The sequence below is a fragment of the Mus caroli genome, unplaced genomic scaffold (assembly GCF_978045245.1).
Source record: "Mus caroli unplaced genomic scaffold, Mus_caroli_1 scaffold_20, whole genome shotgun sequence".
Classification (NCBI taxonomy): Eukaryota; Metazoa; Chordata; class Mammalia; order Rodentia; family Muridae; genus Mus; species Mus caroli.
In genome coordinates this window covers 53909018-53926544 of record NW_028227275.1, presented here as the reverse complement: position 1 = coordinate 53926544, position 17527 = coordinate 53909018, and the positions used below count along the sequence as shown (strand labels likewise).

General features: G+C 41.3%; 1 pseudogene; it reads left to right on the top strand.

The window, feature by feature from the left end:
* Positions 1-13970: 13970 nt before the first annotated feature.
* On the top strand, positions 13971-14205 carry LOC147000187 (cytochrome c oxidase assembly factor 5 pseudogene; annotated as a pseudogene).
* The last annotated feature ends 3322 nt before the right edge of the window (positions 14206-17527 follow it).

The following is a 17527-nucleotide window of genomic DNA, read 5'->3' as shown; positions in this document are numbered from 1 at the left end:
ACTAGAACTTGAAATCAGGAATTTCTTTTGTTAAAGGACAGGATTGTTTTAGCTATCTTTGGTTTCTTGTTTTTCTTTTTTTTTTTAATTTTTAATATTTTTATTACATATTTTCCTCAATTACATTTCCAATGTTATCCCAAAAGTCCCCCATAGCGCCCCCCCACTTCCCTACCCACCCATTCCCATTCTTTTGGCCCTGGCATTCCCCTATATTGGGGCATATAAAGTTTGCAAGTCCAATGGGCCTCTCTTTCCATTGATGGCCGACTAGACGATCTTTCGATACATATGCAGCTAGAGACAAGAGCTCCGGGGTTTTGGTTATTACATCATGTTGTTCCAACAATAGGGTTGCAGATCCCTTTAGCTCCTTGGGTACTTTCTCTAGCTTCTCCATTGGGAGCCCTGTGATACATCCAATAGCTGACTGTGAACATCCACTCCTGTGTTTGCTAGGCCCCGGCATTGTCTCACAAGAGACAGCTATATTTGGGTCCTTTCAGCAAAATCTTGCTAGTGTATGCAATGGTGTCAGCGTTTAGAAGCTGCTTATGGGATGGATCCCTGGATACGGCAGTCTCTAAATGGTCCATCCTTTCATCACAGCTACGAACTTTGTCTCTGTAACTCCTTCCCTGGGTGTTTTGTTCCCAGTTCTAAGAAGGGGCACAGTGTCCGCACTTTGGTCTTCATTCTTCTTGAGTTTCATGCGTTTAGCAAATTGTATGTCATATCTTGGGTATCCTAAGTTTTGGGCTAATATCCACTTATCATTGAATACATATTGTGTGAGTTCTTTTGTGATTGTGTTACTTCACTCAAATGATGCCATCCAGGTCCATACATTTGGCTAGGAATTTCATAAATTCATTCTTTTTAATAGCTGAGTAGTACTCCATTGTGTAAATGTACCATAATTTCTGTATCCATTCCTCTGTTGAGGGACATCTGGGTTCTTTCCAGCTTCTGGCTATTATAAATAGGGCTGCTATGAACATAGTGGAGCATGTGTCCTTTTTACCGGTTGGGACATCTTCTGGATATATGCCCAGGAGAGGTATTGCTGGATCCTCCGGTAGTACTATGTCCAATTTTCTGAGGAACCGCCAAACTGATTTCCAGTGTGGTTGGACAAGCTTGCAATCCCACCAACAATGGAGGAGTGTTCCTCTTTCTCCACATCCTCGCCAGCATCTGCTGTCACCTGAATTTTTGATCTTAGCCATTCTGACTGGTGTGAGGTGGAATCTCAGGGTTGTTTTGATTTGCATTTCCCTGATGATTAAGGATGTTGAACATTTTTTCAGGTGCTTCTCTGCCATTCGGTATTCCTCAGGTGAGAATTCTTTGTTCAGTTCTGAGCCCCATTTTTTAATGGGGTTATTTGACTTTCTGGAGTCCACCTTCTTGAGTTCTTTATATATATTGGATATTAGTCCCTTATCTGATTTAGGATAGGTGAAGATCCTTTCCCAATCTGTTGGTGGTTTTTTTGTCTTATTGATGGTGTCTCTAGCCTTGCAGAAGCTTTGCAGTTTCATGAGGTCCCACTTGTCAATTCTCGATCTTACAGCACAAGCCATTACTGTTATATTCAGGAATTTTTCCCCTGTGCCCATATCTTCAAGGCTTTTCCCCACTTTCTCCTCTATAAGTTTCAGTGTCTCTGGTTTTATGTGAAGTTCCTTGATCCACTTAGACTTGACCTTAGTACAAGGAGATAGGAATGGATCGATTCGCATTCTTCTACATGTTAACAACCAGTTGTGCCAGCACCATTTGTTGAAAATGCTGTCTTTCTTCCACTGGATGTTTTTAGCTCCCTTGTCGAAGATCAAGTGACCATAGGTGTGTGGGTTCATTTCTGGGTCTTCAATTCTATTCCATTGGTCTATTTGTCTGTCACTATACCAGTACCATGCAGTTTTTATCACAATTGCTCTGTAGTAAAGCTTTAGGTCCAGCATGGTGATTCCACCAGAGGTTCTTTTATCCTTGAGAAGAGTTTTTGCTATCCTAGGTTTTTTGTTATTCCAGATGAATTTGCAGATTGCACTTTCTAATTCGTTGAAGAATTGATTTGGAATTTTGATGGGGATTGCATTGAATCTGTAGATTGCTTTTGGCAAGATAGCCATTTTTACAATGTTGATCCTGCCAATCCATGAGCATGGGAGATCTTTCCATCTTCTGAGATCTTCTATAATTTCTTTCTTCAGAGACTTGAAGTTTTTATTATACAGATCTTTCACTTCCTTAGTTAGAGTCACGCCAAGATATTTTATATTATTTGTGACTATTGAGAAGGGTGTTGGGGCTGGTGAGATGGCTCAGTGGGTAAGAGCACCCGACTGCTCTTCCGAAGGTCCAGAGTTCAAATCCCAGCAACCACATGGTGGCTCACAACCACCCGAAATGAGGTCTGACGCTCTCTTCTGGTGTGTCTGAAGACAGCTACAGTGTACTTACATATAATAAATAAATAAATAAATAAATAAAAAAGAGAAGGGTGTTGTTTCCCTAATTTCTTTCTCAGCCTGTTTATTCTTTGTGTAGAGAAAGGCCATTGATTTGTTTGAGTTAATTTTATATCCATCTACTTCACCGAAGCTGTTTATCAGGCTTAGGAGTTCTCTGGTGGAATTTTTAGGGTCACTTATATATACTATCATATCATCTGCTAAAAGTGATATTTTGACTTCATCTTTTCCAATTTGTATCCCTTTGATCTCCTTTTGTTGTCGAATTGCTCTGGCTAGGACTTCAAGTACAATGTTGAATAGGTATGGAGAAAGTGGACAGCCTTGTCTAGTCCCTGATTTTAGAGGGATTGCTTCAAGCTTCTCACCATTTACTTTGATGTTGGCTACTGGTTTGCTGTAGATTGCTTTTATCATGTTTAGGTATGGGCCTTGAATTCCTGATCTTACCAAGACTTTTATCATGAATGGGTGTTGGAATTTGTCAAATGCTTTTTCCGCATCTAAGGAGATGACCATGTGGTTTTTGTCTTTGAGTTTGTTTATATACTGGATTACGTTGATGGATTTCCGTATATTGAACCATCCCTGCATCCCTGGGATGAAACCTACTTGGTCAGGATGGATAATTGTTTTGATGTGTTCTTGGATTCGGTTAGCAAGAACTTTATTGAGGATTTTTGCATCAATATTCATAAGGGATATTGGTCTGAAGTTTTCTATCTTTGTTGGGTCTTTTTGTGGTTTCGGTATCAGATTAATTGTGGCTTCATAGAATGAGTTGGGTAGAGTACCTTCTGTTTCTATTTTGTGGAATAGTTTGTGAAGAACTGGGATTAGATCTTCTTTGAAGGTCTGATAGAACTCTGCACTAAACCCATCTGGTCCTGGGCTTTTTTTAGTTGGGAGACTATTAATGACTGCTTCTATTTCTTTGGGGGATATAGGGCTGTTTAGATCATTAACCTGATCTTGATTCAACTTTGGTACCTGGTATCTGTCTAGGAACTTCTCCATTTCATCCAGGTTCTCCAGTTTTGTTGAGTATAGCCTTTGGTAGAAGGATCTGATGGTGTTTTGGATGTCTTCAGGATCTGTTGTTATGTCTCCTTTTTCATTTCTGATTTTGTTAATTAGGATGCTTTCCCTGTGCCCTCTAGTGAGTCTGGCTAAGGGTTTATCTATCTTGTTGATTTTCTCAAAGAACCAGCTCCTTGATTGGTTGATTCTTTGAATAGTTTTTCTTGTTTCCACTTGGTTGATTTCGCCCCTGAGTTTGATTATTTCCTGCCGTCTACTCCTCTTGGGTGAATTTGCTTCCTTTTGTTCTAGTGCTTTTAGGTGTGTTGTCAAGCTGCTAATGTGTGCTCTCTCTAGTTTCCTTTTGGAGGCACTCAGAGCTATGAGTTTTCCTCTTAGAAATGCTTTCATTGCGTCCCATAAGTTTGGGTATGTTGTGGCTTCATTTTCATTGAACTCTAAAAAGTCCTTAATTTCTTTCTTTATTCCTTCCTTGACCAAGGTATCATTGAGAAGAGTGTTGTTCAGTTTCCACGTGAAGGTTGGCTTTCTATTATTTATTTTGTTATTGAAGATCAGCCTTAGTCCATGGTGATCTGATAGGATGCATGGGACAATTTCAATATTTTTGTATCTGTTGAGGCCTGTTTTGTTACCAATTATGTGGTCAATTTTGGAGAAAGTACCATGAGGTGCTGAGAAGAAGGTATATCCTTTTGTTTTAGGATAGAATGTTCTGTAGATATCTGCCAGATCCATTTGATTCATAACTTCTGTTAGTTTCACTGTGTCCCTGTTTAGTTTCTGTTTCCACGATCTGTCCATTGGTGAAAGTGGTGTGTTGAAGTCTCCCACTATTATTGTATGAGGTGCAATGTGTGCTTTGAGATTTACTAAAGTTTCTTTAATGAATGTGGCTGCCTTTGTATGTGGAGCATAGATATTCAGGATTGATAGTTCCTCTTGGAGGATTTTACCTTTGATGAGTATGAAGTGTCCCTCCCTGTCTTTTTTAATGACTTTGGGTTGGAAGTCAATCTTATCAGATATTAGAATGGCTACTCCAGCTTGTTTCTTCATACCATTTGCTTGGAAAATTGTTTTCCAGCCTTTCATTCTGAGGTAGTGTCTATCTTTTTCTCTGAGATGAGTTTCCTGTAAGCAGCAAAATGTTGGGTCTTGTTTGTGTAGCCAGTTTGTTAGTCTATGTCTTTTTATCGGGGAGTTGAGTCCATTGATATTAAGAGATATTAAGGAAAAGTAATTGTTGTTTCCTGTTATTTTTGTTGTTAAAGTTGGCATTCTGTTCTTGTGGCTGTCTTCTTTTAGGTTTGTTGAGGGATTACCTTCTTGTAGTTTCTAGGGCGTGGTTCCTGTCCTTGTATTGGTTTTTTTCTGTTATTATCCTTTGAAGGGCTGGATTCGTGGAGAGATAATGTGTGAATTTGGTTTTGTCGTGGAATACTTTGGTTTCTCCATCTATGTTAATTGAGAGTTTGGCTGGGTATAGTAGCCTGGGCTGGAATTTGTGTTCTTTTAGTGTCTGTATAACATCCGTCCAGGATCTTCTGGCTTTCATAGTCTCTGGTGAAAAATCTGGTGTAATTCTGATAGGCTTGCCTTTATATGTTACTTCGCCTTTTTCTCTTACTGCTTTTAGTATTCTATCTTTATTTAGAGCATTTGTTGTTCTGATTATTATGTGTCGGGAGGTATTTCTTTTCTGGTCCAGTCTATTTGGTGTTCTGTAGGCTTCTTGTATGTTCATGGGCATGTCTTTCTTTAGATTTGGGAAGTTTTCTTCTATAATTTTGTTGAAGATGTTTGCTGGTCCTTTGAGTTGAAAATCTTCATTCTCATCCACTCCTATTATCCGTAGGTTTGGTCTTCTCATTGTGTCCTGTATTTCTTGGATGTTTTGAGTTAGGATCTTTTTGCATTTTACATTTTCCTTGATTGTTGTGCCGATGTTCTCTATGGAATCTTCTGCACCCGAGATTCTCTCTTCCATCTCTTGTGTTCTGTTGCTGATGCTGGTATCTATGGTTCCAGATTTCTTTCCTAGGGTTTCTATCTCCAGTGTTGCCTCATTTTGGGTTTTCTTTATTGTGTCTACTTCCCTTTTTAGGTCTAGTATGGTTTTGTTCATTTCCATCATCTGTTTGGATGTGTTTTCCTGTTTTTTTTTGTAAGGACTTCTACCTGTTTGATTATGTTATCCTGTTTTTCTTTAAGGATTTGTAACTCTTTAGCAGTGTTCTCCTGCAATTCTTTAAGGGATTTTTGTGCTTCCTCTTTACTGTCTTCTACCTGTTTACCAGTGTTCCTTTGTATTTCTTTAAGTGTGTTATTAAAGTCCTTCTTGAAGTCCTCTACCATCATCAGGAGATATGCTTTTAGATCCGTGTCTAGCTTTTCCGGTGTGTTGGGGTGCTCTGGACTGGGCGAAGTGGGAGTGCTGGGTTCTGATGATGGTGAGTGGTCTTGGTTTCTGTTAGTAAGATTATTACGTTTACCTTTCTCCATCTGGTAATCTCTGGGGTTAGTTGTTGTCGTTGTCACTGTTTAAAGATTGGAGCAGAAGCTGTGTTCCACTCACCAGCATTCTCAAAATCCTGTGGCGGGGGTCGTGGGTAGCTGGCAGGTGTCAGCCGACCCTGCGCTCTAGCTACACCGGTGCTGTTCCGGCCGGATGAGGCCTGTGGCCCTACTCAGGCCGGTTTCTGCTTCCCTAACTAATGCAGTCTCAGGTCCCGCGTGCAATTGGATTGGAGCAGAAGCTGTGTTCCACTCACCAGAAGTCTTAAGATCCTGTGGCGGGTGTTGTGGGTAGCTGGCGAGTGTCAGCCGACTCTGCGCCCTAGCTACCCCGGTGCTTTTCTGACCAGAAGAGGCTTGTGGCCCTACGTAGGCCGGATTTCTGCCTCCCCAACCCGGTTTATTGTTTTTCTATATGAAGTTAAGTATTGTTCTTTCAAGGTCTATAAAGAATAGTATTGGAATTTTTGTGAGGATTGTGTTGAATCTGTAGATTGCTTCTGGTAAGATGGCCACTTTTACTATGTTAATCCTACTGATCTATGAACATGGGTGATCTATTTTCTGATATCTTCTTCAATTCTTGTTGTTTAAACACTTGAAATTCTTGTCACACAAGTCTTTCACTTGCTTGATTTGAGTTACACAAAGATATTTTTATTATTTGTGGCTATTGGGAAGAGTATTGGTTCCCTGATTTCTTTCTCAGCTTCTTTATCCTTTGATTTTTTTTTTTGAGTTAATCTTACATCCAGCCATTTCACTGAAAGTGTTTATGAGCTGTGGAAATTCCCTGGTAGAATTTTTGGGGTTGCTTATGTATAATATCATACTATCTGCAAATAATAATACTTTGCTTTCTACCTTTTCTATTTGTATCCCCTTGATCTCCTTGAGTTGTCTTTTGCTCTGCCTCAAACTTCAAGTTCTATATTGAATAGATATGTATTGTTTTGGATTTTAGTGGAATTGCTTTAAGTTTCTCTCCATTTAATTTGATGTTGGCCATTCGCTTGCTGTAAATTGCCCTTGTTATGTTTAGGTATGCCCCTTGTCTCTTGTATTCCTGATCTCTTCAAGACTTTTATTATGAAGGGGTATTGGATTTTGTCAAAGACTTTTTTTTTCTTTTGCATCTAATGAGATGACCATGCAGTTTTTTTTTTCTAGTTTGTTTATATGATGGATCCATTGCTTTAAAGAGATACCATGATAAAGGCAATTCTTATAAAGGACATTTAATTGAGGCTGGGTTACAGTTTCAGAGGTTAGTCTATTATTGTCATGGGGGTGGGTGGGTGAAACATGGCAGCATGTAGGTGGACATGGTGCTGGATCAGGACCTGAGAGTTCTACATCTTAATCTAAAGGCATCCAGGAGGAGATTTTCTTCTGTAGGCAGCCAGCAAAAAGAAGACTATAATTATACATTGGATGGAAGTTGACCATAGGAGACCTCAAAGCCCACCCACACAGTGACACACTTTCTCCAAGGCCACACCTATTCCATCAAGGCCCTGCCTCCTAATAGTGCCACCCTCTTGAGTGCCAAGCATTCAAACATATGAGTCTATGGGGGAAGGGTGAAACCTATTCAAACCACCACAGTGAGTAAGCGATTCATTTTGCTTAGACTTCCACCTCACAGTCCATTATCAAATAGAGTAGGCAGAAACTCAATGCAGAAACCTGGAGGCAGGAACCTGAAGCAGTGGTCATGGAGGAGTGCTGCTTACTATCTTGTTTATAGACCAGTCTGGTAGGGACATTTTTTCCATTGAGGTTACGTCTTTCCAAATGCTTCAAATTTATATCAAGTTCATAAAACTAGACAAGATAGTATGCTGTTCATACTTTTCGGAACAAAGTTTTGTTTTAATATCCCCTATAGATCTGCCTTGGTGGTCATATATTTCTTTAGCCTGCTTTTATCATGATAAGCTTTTCTTTCTCCTTAAACTTTAAAATGATAGTTTTTCTGGATATAGTAGTCTGGGTAGGCTGTTGTGGTCTTTCAGAACTTGAAATACATTGTTACAAGCTCTTCTGGCTTTTCAAATTTCCATTGATAAATTAGCTCATTCTGAGTGGCTTGCTTTCATATGTGACTTGGCTCTTCTCTCTGAGATGTTTCAATACTCATTCTTTCTGTAAAATGCTGTGAGGACTTTTAATTTTTAATATGGAACACTTCACAGATCTGCCCATCATCCTTTTGCGGGGTCCATACCATTCTCTGCACTGCTAATGTGACCACTGTGGGGTTTCTCCTGGTCCTGCCTATTCTGCATCCTGTGTAACTGTATGTCTGTATGGATATCCAGACTTGATGACCTTCAGCATAGTATCAGGATTGGGTTACTACCACTTTCTGCAAAAGCTAAAGAACATGATGAGGTTGGGGACATATTTAGTATTGAATAAAAAACAATGCTTTTCCCAAAGGCAGCCTAAGCTGGTGGAATGATAGACATCACTGTCCAATTTTAAGTCCCATTCATACTTGTATCTTTCTTCTGTGCCCTAAAATAATCCTCCTGAAGGTGCAGCCTCAGTTGTATTTGATGGCCCAGGTCTGAGGGGGTCATGCAAAGAATTTGAGACTTGGCACTGTGAAGAGAGCCTATGAGAGGTTATTGGTGAAGCCTAGTTGGAGTGGAACACCCCCGTGTTTTGGAGATGTCAATACCATGGAATGATCACCAAGAACAGCAGCCGTAGTGGTGCAGAGGGCAGAGCTGGAAAAGTGATGTCAGCCCTTAGGAGAAGTCCAAAAGATGAAGTGGAATCCCAGACACCATTGAAATTGCTTTGGAGACTCAAAGATGTTAAATATGGCAGAGTCATGGGATACATGCTGAGGAAAGCTGCTAACAGGGAGTGGAACCAGTCCAGAAGAAAGCAGTTTGTTGCAGTTAACAAAGATGAAAAAGGAGTGGCGATCTGAAGACTCCTTTGACATCAGCCATGGAGATACAGAGTTTGGAGTTTGCCCAGCTGGTTTGCTTTGGGGATTACAGTAAAGTGATTGGATAAATCTCAGAAGAGTTCTTGAATTTTGGATTTTTAACATTGTTGAGACTGCTATAGACTATGAGGACTTTAAAAGTTGGAGTAAATACATTTTGCACTATGCTATGTTTAAGTATGCCACCCCCCCCCCCCCCAGCGCCGACTCATGTGTTTGAACAAGTCTATGGGGGAACGGGGAGTGGAATGTGATGGTTTGTATATTCTTGGGCCAGGGAGTGGCACCATTTGGAGGTATGGCCTTCTTGGAATAGGTGTGTCACTGTGGGCGTGGGCTTAAGATCCTCACCCTAGGTGCCTGGAAGTCAGTCTTCCACTAGCAGCCTTTGGATGAAGATGTAGAACTGTCATCTCTGTCTGCGCCATGCCTGAATGGATACTGCCATGCTCCCACCTTGATGATAATGGACTTAACCTGGGAACCTGTAAGCCAGCCCCAATTAAATGTTGTTTTTATAAGACTTGCCTTGGTCATGGTGTCTGTTCACAGCAGTAAAACCCTAACTAAGACACCTCCTTTCAAATTTTAAATGGATTTGGAATCTTAGTTAAAGCAAGCAGTATCAATTTTTAGTGTTCCACATATATATGAAAAGCCTGTTTGTTTAATAATGCAATAATCACCTTGTCTAAAATAAAATATCACCACATAGGTAAGTGGTGAATAGTTCTGTAATTAACATATCTTCTTACAGAAGCAATTTCTTGCCTTCAGAAACTGTGCTAGGCAAACCATTGTTTATGGAGATTAAAACTTCTTCAGACAATATTTTTTTCTTTTTCTTTGGTTGTTCTTGAGACAAAGTTTCACTATGTAGTCATCCAGGAACTCTATGTAGGCTAGGCTGGCCTGGAACTGACAAAGATCCACCTCCCTCTCAAGTGCTGAGATTAAAGGTATGTGCTATAATGTCTGATTTAAAACAGAGTTTAGCAAAGTTTAAGTGTTTGTTGAATAGCTTACTCTCTTGTTAATCCAACTCTCTCAAATTATTTAGACTCTCTTCACTGTCTTATAGTTCTGCAGTCTATCATTAAGAAAACAAATGGTACCGCTGGCAGTGATGTGGAGCTCTTATAATCTGGTGGTTTGATTGTAAGCTAGTCCAGCCAGTATGGATATTAGCATAGAGATTCTTCCAAATACAAACCAAAAAAAGAACCCTGTGATGGTTTGTATATCCTTGGACCAGGGAGTGGCACCATTTGAAGGTGTGGCCTTGTTAAATAGGTGTGACCTGGTTGGAATGGGTGTGTCACTGTGGGTGTGGGTATAAGATCCTCACCCTAGTTGTCTGGAAGTCAGTCTTCCACTAGCAGCCTTTGGATGAAGACATAGAACCCTTAGCTCCTCCTGTGACATGCCTGCCTGGATACTGCCATGCTCCCACCTTGATGATAATGGACTGAACCTCTGAACCTGTAAGCCAGCCCCAATTAAATGTTGTTGTTTTTTTTTATAAGACTTGCCTTGGTCATGGTGTCTGTTCACAGCAGTAAAACCCTAACTAACACAGAAGTTGGTACCAGGAGTGGGGTATTGCTGTGATAGGCCTGACCATGCTTTTATTTGAAAGAATGTGGATTTTTGGACTTTGGATTTGAAACTCGGTGGAATGCTTTAAATGGGACTTAATGGGTCATCCTAGTAGGAATATGGAAGACTTAGTTGCTGGGAGTAATTTGAACTGTGTTGACCTGGCCCAAGAGATTTCAAAGGAGAAGAATTTCAGTATGTGGCATAAAGACTGTTTTTGTGGTATTTTGGTGAAGAATGTGGCTACTTTTTACCCTTGTCTGAAAAGTCTGCCTGAGGCTAAGATGAAGAGACTTGGATTAATTGCATTTCTTGCATTGACAAAGGAAGTTTCAAAAAAGCCCAGCAGAGACTTTGTTCTCTGGTTAAGTCTCACAAAGAGAAGTTTGAACAAGCATAGCAAGCTTAGAAAGGCAAAATATAAAATATATGGTTGGAGTATGAAAGGCATACCAGGAAGTGAAATGGAGCAAAATTCTGTGCTCTAGGAAATAACAGATTAAGGGAGTGGGACCTTGGGGCAAGACCTACCCAGCTAAATTTAGAACCAGGCATTGTGGTACACACCTTTGATCCCATGAGACAGGCATGCTGATCTCTGCATTCAAGGTCAATCTATAGAGCAAGAACCAGGATAGCCAAGCTTAGGCAGTGAAGGATTTAGAAAACATAAAGCTAGTGATAATGTAATAATACAAGGGGATCATGTTCTAGTTCCTGTAAGCAGCAGAACTCGGCAGCTTCAGCCATGTGGCTCTGGCTCTAGAGTTAAGAATGGAAGGAACTACTGGGAAAATTGATGCTGGTTAGCTGGAGCTAAGGGATTAGCAGTGATTAAGAAGAGACCAGCATCACTGAGGTGAAATCTTCTGGAAATTGTTTTCTGGGAGCACAAAGAAGCTGTGTTCCAGAGATACCCAAGGTTGTACCTCATGCTGCAGCTGGACTTGGTAATGTGTAAGAGTCACTCAGGTGATACTGCTTGTGAAGGAATGAAGGGATCATGGAGAGAAGCTGAGGCTTAGCACTGTGAGAGACCAGGGAAGGCCATTGGAGAAGGTGAAGCCTCAGCTGTAGTTGATGGCCCAGGACTGAAAGGGTAATGCAAAGGATTTGAGGCTTGGCACCCTGAAGAGAGCCTATGAGAGGCTATTGGTGAAGACTAGTTGGAGTGGAACACCCCAGTGTATTGAAGATGTAAGTACCATGAGATGATCACCAAGAACAGCGGCTGTAGTGAAGTGGATCAACCTGAGCTTTGAGTGCTACAGAGGGCAGAGCTGGAAAAGTGATGCCATCCCTTAGGAGGAGTCCAAAAGATCAAGTGGAATCCCAGACACTGAAAGAAGAAGCTGTAACATTGAAATTTCCTTGGAGACTCAAAGATGTTAAAGATGCCAAAGCCATGGAATACATGTTGAGGAAAGCTGCTAACGGGGAGTAGAACCAGCCCAGGAGAAAGCATTTTTTTGCAGTCAACAAAGATGAAAAAAGAGTGGATCTCTGAAGAGCGCTTTGACATCAGCCATGGAGATGCAGAGTTTGGAGTTTACCCAGCTGGTTTCCTGCCTTGCTTTGGGGATTACAGTTAATTAAGTTGAATGAATCTCAGAAGAGACCTTGAACTTTGGACTTTTAACATTGTTGCTACTGCTTTAGACTATGAGGACTTTGAAAGTTGGACTAAATGCATTTTGCATTATGCTATGTTTCAGTATGGCCTCCATAGACTCATGTTTTTGAACAAGTCTATGGGGACCAGGGAGTGGAATGTGATGGTTTGTATATCCTTGGACCAGGGAGTGGCACCATTTGAAGGTGTGGCCTTATTGGAATAGGTGTGACCTGGTTGGAATGGGTGTGTCTCTGTGGGTGTGAGTATAAGATCCTCACCCTAGTTGCCTGGAAGTCAGTCTTCAACTAGCAGCCTTTGGATGAAGACATAGAACTCTTAGCTCCTCCTGTTACATGCCTGCCTGGATACTGCCATGCTCCCACCTTGATAATAATGGACTGAACTTCTGAACCTGTAAGCCAGCCCCAATTAAATGTTGTTTTTTATAAGACTTGCCTTGGTCATGGTGTCTGTTCACAGCAGTAAAACCCTAACTAACACAAACCCTTAGCTACTCTATGATCTAACTATATTACTCTTGGGTATACACATGAAGGAATCTATGTCAGCATCCCAGAGAAAAACTTATATATCCCTAGTTATGGAGACCATATGCACAATCCCCAAATACAACCAACCTAGGTAGTAGTTGACAGCTGAATGTATAGAATACATGTGGGACTGAAGAGGTGGCTCAGTGTTTGAGCACTTGCTGATTCTCCAAGGATCTAGGCTTGGTTCCCAGTACCCACATGATGGTTTACAACCATCCATAACTTCAGTTACAGAGTATCTGGTGCCCTCTTTTGACCCCCAAAGAGACCAAACACACCTGAAGTGTATATAAATACATGTAACCTCCCCTCCCCAGCCTGAAACCTGTTTGCTCAGGTTTCAGTGTTAGAGAGCATCAGGGCGGAGCTTGCCGCCCTGTCGTCCTGCCACTCCCACTGCCTGCCTCCTAGCTGTTCTGGAGCCATCACATGTTCACCTGCAACCTTACTCCAAGATGATTTGGCAGGAATTGGGCCCCTTCTCCTCCTTCATAACTCGGTGCACGAATTAGTAAAATTGAGCTTTGATCAGAATTTTTGTCTTAGCTACATCTTTCTCTTGTTCCCCTAGCTCCCTCTTCTATTCTAGGATGCCTTCCCAGAACAGAACCCAGACATGTGAGCTGCTGGCCGGACACAACACTGGCGCACAACGTGGGGCTCGAACCCACAACCCAGAGATTAAGAGTCTCATGCTCTACTGACTGAGCTAATGTCCCAAAAAGCAGAGAGAAATTTCATGAGTGCCATGCTTTGTTCTCTCTGGGCTTTACAACAGAAGTACTCTGCCCGTTTTGTATCTTTTTTTTTTTTTTTTTTTTTTTTTGGTTTTTTCGAGACAGGGTTTCTCTATGTATCCCTTGCTGTCCTGGCACTCACTTCGTAGACCAGGCTGGCCTCGAACTCAGAAATCTGCCTGCCTCTGCCTCCCGAGTGCTGGGATTAAAGGCATGCGCCACCACGCCCAGCTCCGTTTTGTATCTTGTCTAATGTCTGGTGCACCAATCTGTTCTCATGTTCAATTCATGTATGTTCGTGTCCAGTCTGTATGAATGAATGTTCTATGTTTTATGTTGGATAATAAAGATGGCTAAAAAAGTTTATTTGCGAGTGGGTATGTCCCACACCCTTCCGGGCGGTGCGGGGTGACCGAGGACAGTGATCCAGTGTGGTGAGGGCGGTGGGTCCTTGCCATGCCCCGGTATTATGAGGACAAGCCGGAGGGCGGAGTGTATGTGGGCGTGAAGGAGGATCTGGGTGCATGTCTGCTGCAGTCTGCCTGTGTGCTCCAGGAAGGAAAATCCCCACAGCAGTGTTTGAAGGAAGGCAATTGTAGGCAATTTGCAGTATTCCTTTTTTGAATGTAAAAGATCAATGCTGGATGCCAGATCAAGATTCAGAGGGAGAAAAGGATATTGATAACATGCTGAACGCTGTTGTGTCCGGCCAGCAGATCACAGCCTGGGTTCTAGCCTGGAAAGGCATTTTGGAAACCTGGAAGAGAAGAGGGGCTAGGCGGCGAGAGAAAGAAATGTAGCTAAGACAGCATTCTGATCAAAGCTCAATTTTACTTTTTTCAGACACTCAGTTATAAAGGAAGGGGGAGGGAACCCGATTTCCTGCCATGTAACTCGGGGTCCAGTAGCAGGACGAACACGTGTGTGCCTCCAAGCAGCAAAGCGACACGGTCCAGCAGTGGGCATGGCAGGACGAATGAGCAGGAAGCTCCACCCTTGAGCAAGCAGGTTCCATGCTGGGGAAAGGGAGACCACATCTCCTCCCGTTAACAAAAAAAGAAAAAAAAGAAAGGGCTGGCCTGAGGCAGAAAAATTATCTATGCTCACTAGTTCTGCCTGAGTTCTTAGGGCTAAAGAAAAAAACCCTGTTTCCGTGGGATTTCCTAACTTTTCTAATGGTAAAGTGTATCTGGCTAAGACTGTCCTTATTATCCTAGTAAACCACTAACAGAATAGTGCTGAGCTGTAGGCTCTGACTTTATAATGCTAATTAGTGCTGAATAGGTAACTTCCTGGTTGCAATTTAAGTAGGGCATTGGAACCTTGGCTAAGTTTGACTGAACAAATTTGAAATACGCTTTATTAAGAATAACACTGAGTTGATATTCCTCCGCAATTTTGGATGACAGGCAGGGAAACAGGGAGAAGGGGTAAGACCGGCTCCTTAATACAAGGCCAAATGGCTTTTTTATTTGGGTGGGAGGCAGTGAAGGGCTTGCCCTTTCGACAGTATGGTCTCCAACCTCTCTCCCCCCTATTAATTAAGTTTAATAAGGCAACGCTTAACTGAGGTGATCAAATGATTTTCTCATCCGTAGATGAGTGGGCCTTTAACCTTGGCTTGGGTGGACATTGACCCGATTCCTCCCGTGGGTGCTATCACGACCCACATCTGTGGTTCTTGGTATCTTTTGGGGAGGGGAGGCAGAGCCTTAGGTATTTTTGGTTTTTAGCTGGAATCAGATATCAACCTCCTTCAAACCAGGTGTGTCGCACAGGGAACTCAGAAACGGTCAAGCTGGACCTTCCCCTGCAGTAATCTCCTGCACCAAGCGGTAGCCATACTGTATTCGTATGATCACGAATCAGTACGCACAGTTCTGAGTCCTGCGCAGTCTCTAAAGGAGACTTGTCAACCTCAGATTTAGCAAGGCCTAGACAAGAATTATGTCATTAGTAACACCACGAATTGTGGCTAAAATAGGAGGCATGGCGGTACACACCTTTGATCCCATGAGACAGGCATGCTGATCTCTGCATTCAAGGTCAATCTATAGAGCAAGAACCAGGATAGCCAAGCTTAGGCAGTGAAGGATTTAAAAAACATAAAGCTAGTGATAATGTAATAATACAAGGGGATCATGTTCTAGTTCCTGTAAGCAGCAGAACTCGGCAGAAGTCTTTCCTCCTCATCCCTGTTATTCCCATAGCCTGAGGAACTAAGGACACCTTGCAGTAACAGCATGGGTGAAAAGCCAGAGGCCAGCTATGGGACTAAGTCCATCTCTATCAAAATAAGAACTAATCTCTGTAAATATTAGAAATTTCTACTTCCCTAGCTCTCTTGGTAAATCTAAATTCTACCTCAGACTGAAAGCCACCTGTGTGCTCTTGGGGGAGGGGAAGGTATGCCTGCAGGTCCAGCCGAGAATGTAGATTGACCTGCTTGAACAAAGAAAGAGATCTAGACAATGAGAAAGTAGCAATGCAAATTTTCTTTTTGGAGAAGTCCAGGTACTTATTCAGATGCACATTGTAAAGCTAAAGCTAGTCTCCGGCCTCCTGTGGGGGAGCTGGCTCAGAGAGTAGCAGGAAAACAGCTTTTCTGGGAGCTTCAGTTTCCAGCTGAATTTTAAGCAAAAGAGGAATTTTAGTCCTCATGGTGATACTTATAAGAAGATTTGGAATGTGTGTTCATCTGACTAATTAATCTCTGTGGCAGCCACCGTGCTCTATCTTTATCTCTTGAAAAAACACAAACCGAGCCCCTTCTCCAGATTAGAACCGGATCCGGACCCTTCTATTCGTTAGTCAGGGGGTCCTTTCATTTTATCAATGGATAAGAATTAGAAGTAACTGGATGCCAGTGACGATCCGCTGCAGACTGACCTTTAATATCAGTTTGCAAAAAGTTTAGGACAAATAAGGCAAGATGAGCCTTGGGTGACCTTGGGGGATATGCTCTGAATTAACTTTGCTAGGTAATTTAGAATATAGGAATCTCTAATAATTGGACTGAATATTAGACCAGTCTAAGATTGAGTTAGAATGGCTGGTCACACTGAAGAAAAGTGAAAAATTATTATGACTCTATTAAATGACTAATTTTACTAAGTCTGAATATACAGTCTTTGATGAACTATTGCCATAAAGTTAAAAGGCTAGAAGCTAGTCTAAACTGGAAAAATGACAAGCAAGGATGGATCTAAAACATGAATTTAATCTTTTAGTCCTTTTAATCAGGACACTGAGTTAACTTACCTGTCAGCTCGGCACACGAATTACTAATATGCTTCTGTAGCGTTCTGTGGAGAGAACCTGTTTTTCTCTTTCCTAATAAGGTAGCTGTTTTAGGATCAATCTATAAGCCAATAAGTAGACCCTTTTAAGATACTAAAAAGCATTTATTAAATTTGACATTTTAATCTCAAATTTTGAAAATAAAGGTATGTTTTAAATAGTGTGCATGGGAATGCACTAAATAGTATATATGGGGATACAATTTCTCTCTTTTTTGTCTTTTAAGAGGTTAAAGTTTAAAATTTCACAATATCTAACCTTTTGAATTAATAACTTGTTGGACAAAACATTTTAAATACTTGGCTGTAAAGGGGCAGTGACTAACTGCACTTTCAATCATTTTTCTTAAGGAGCGGTTGTAACTAGAAAGCTTGAAAAGTTATTAAGAATCACACGTGCATAATTTATTTATTTATTAACTAGGAATATGTATAAGGAATTGTAAATTTGAGAATTAATAGTATCTGAGGGACAAACAATTTTAAGTAATTATGAGCTCAGAGATATAACATTGACTATTAATATACAAATTAAGGTTTGATTGTTCAGAATTTTAAAACACCATCTACAGCACACAACTAGATTATTTGTGCTGGAATAGGGGCAACTGTGTGTCTTAAGACTCCGCCCCACAGCAGCTAGTTGGGCCCAAGTGGGCCAACGATTGGCTGGGAGGATGAGAAAAATGACTTTACAATAATGTTTTTTCTGGC